A 3087-nucleotide genomic window follows, 5' to 3' on the forward strand; every position below is an offset into this window, starting at 1 on the left:
AACTATGTGCGAGGACAGTACCTCTCGCGCACATGCACGACATGAGAGGCGCACATGCGCGTAATGTCCAGAGGGCCTCGCGTATATGCGCGACGTGTATTTGTGCATATGTGCGAGATAGCCCGAGAGTTGGCCTTTTTGAACATCGGTCTCGAGCATATGCGCCGATTAAGGGCGCGCATATGCGCGAGATGCCGTGTACACACGCGCCAGGCTTAATCGCCTCGCGCATATGCTCGGAAGAAGGTCGCGCATATGCGCGAGACGTGTTGCGCGAAGAGTTCGCCATTTGCCCTGATGCATGCACGATGTGTATTATATATATATATATATATATATACATATACATTTAATATGCATAAGAAAGAAAGAAAACGAGGAAACGCTGTAAAAATTGTGTTTGAATCTTAGGATCGAGATTGTGCAAAACCTGTCTGTCTGATTTCGAATCCGACTTCAGTACCGAATTCCTAGCAACGTAGGCTACGAGTGGACGTAAGTTTTACTACGTTTTGACATGTTTTGAAAATATGATGTTGTCGGAATTGAAAAACTGTCATATATATTGTTCTTGACATGTTAGATAGCGTAGAAACGAATTCAAATTAAGAAACGGACTGATTATGGAATTGTTATGATTTTCTGAAGTTAATTTATTGAGATATGATATCAGAGTGTATTGGTATCGATTATTAATTGAGGGAATTAGAATATGGTGATGTTATATTGACCAAGATAACGGGATTGTGCGATTATACCGTTGATTTTGAATTATTGATCAGATTGGTATCGATTTGAACGATATATTGATATGCTATCATTGATATTGCCATTGCCAGATTGAGGGATCGACAGGGTTTGAATTCCAGACCGAAACTGCAAACGAAAGGTATAAGTCAATGTGGTATTGGGAGATCGACTTGAGTCAGTTTGGACTTGAGTTTCCCTAAATCACATACTTTATTTTATTGCATTGATATTTGCATGTATTTGATTGATATACTTTTTCTCTTGATATATAGATAGCAGGTATCAGATTACTTGTTCTCTTGATATATAGACAACAGGTATTAGTTGAGTAATCTTGTGACAGAAGTGCCTGATAGTGGCGGGATCGTCACAGGCACATTGCACGATGTTACAAGATAGTCTATTGGCGATAGAGCCAAAGTCTGTCACCGGAGGATTGGCTATCGATGTGGATAGAATTTGGGTTTCTTCTATTACTGTTGATCGATATTGTATCGGTGTGGATAGAATTGGAGCTTCTTCTATTACTGGTGATCGATATTATATCGGTGTGGATAGAATGATAATTCCTTCTATTACTGGTGATCGATACCATATCGGTGTGGATAGAATCAGACATTTTTCTATTTCTGGTGATCGATACCCTATCGATGTGGATAGAATTGGTATTTCTTCTATTACTGTTGATCGATATGGAAGGCCAACTTCTGGAAACCGGGATCCTTAGACTAGGATTGAGTCTAGTCTAAATTGTGTAGCTACAAGTATTGTCGACAGTTGATATTAGTTATGTTTCAGATTTTGATACATATTGCTGTTACCTGTTACATGCTTTATATTTGTTTATATGATTGCATGTTTCGTTGGTTTATACTGGGATTATATTCTCACCGGAATTATCCGGCTGTTGTCTTGTCTGTATGTGTACATGACAACAGGTGGGACAGGTTCAGGGTTGAGGAAATGAAGAGAGATCGTGATTAGAGTGGCGGCTCCGGACTTGGATTAGAGATCAAGTTGGACACTTGATATTAGTTGTAGAACCTTAGTTGAATATATGTATGTGATACAGGATTTGTACTTTTATATATATATGGAGATGTATATATATGTTTTTATGTCACTACATTCCACAATCTTTTAAAATAAAAATAAAAATTAGACTCTGTTTTATAATTGATTAATTAGTCGCAATGATTATTAAGAATTTGATTAGCGTCCGAGTCCCCACAACAGGTGGTATCAGAGCGATAGATCCTTGAGACTGAGATTGGAGCTAGTGAGCGGGGTAGATTGAGGTTTTCTTTTCTGATTTTGATTGCTAGCATGAATTCCTGTTTTATTACATGTTTGCCTGAATATCTGATTTTGATATGGTATTGTGTATTATTTGGAATGGATCAGCTGTAAGATGATCCGAGGAAGATTGAAACTGATATGTGGTAATTGGAATTACTAACCTCTTCGATTATCAGATATGCCTCCTATAAGAGTACCTGAACAGGGTAGTATTTCAAATCCTCCCATGGATGTGACAGCTACTCCGATGGAGAAATTGTTGAAAAGGTTCCAGTCTTTCCATCCACCGACCTTGAAGGGTACGGAGAATTCCGTGGAATGTGAGAGCTGGTTGGATGATATTGAAATGATGTTCGAATCTTTGGAGTATACTGATGAGAAGATGGTGAAACTGATCGGACATCCAGTTGCATGACGTTGCCAAGAACTGTTTTATTTCTGGTTATCCTGCATATGTATTGATTGATACTGGTGCATCCCATACATTTATATCTGAGCGATTTGCCTTGATGCATTCTTTGCCTGTTGAGTCATTGCCTGCAGTAGTGTCTGTTTCTTCTCCGTTAGGGACATGTTTGATGTCAGTGAAATCTGTTAAATCTAGTGTACTGCAGTATGGTGGGCATGAGATTGAGTTGGACTGTATTGTTCTTGGGATATCTGATTTCGATTGAATTATCGGTATCGATACATTGACCAAGTACAGGGCTACAGTCGATTGTTTCCACAAAATTGTTCGATTCAGACCTGAGATGGCTGAGGAGTGGAAATTTTATGGTAAGGGTTCTCGTGCCAGGATTCCTTTGATATCTGCTATAAATATGACTCGATTGTTGCAGAAAGGAGCAGATGGATTTCTGGTTTATTCAGTTGATTTACTGAAATCGAGCCCATCATTGGCAGATTTGCCAGTGGTGTGCGAGTTTGCTGATCTCTTTCCAGATAAGATTCCTGGATTGCCTCCGATACGAGAGATCAATTTCAGTATTGAATTGATGCTAGGAACAGTTCCGATTTCGAGAGCTCCATACCGAATGG

The sequence above is a fragment of the Primulina eburnea genome, chromosome 11 (assembly GCF_022965805.1).
Source record: "Primulina eburnea isolate SZY01 chromosome 11, ASM2296580v1, whole genome shotgun sequence".
Taxonomy (NCBI): Eukaryota; Viridiplantae; Streptophyta; class Magnoliopsida; order Lamiales; family Gesneriaceae; genus Primulina; species Primulina eburnea.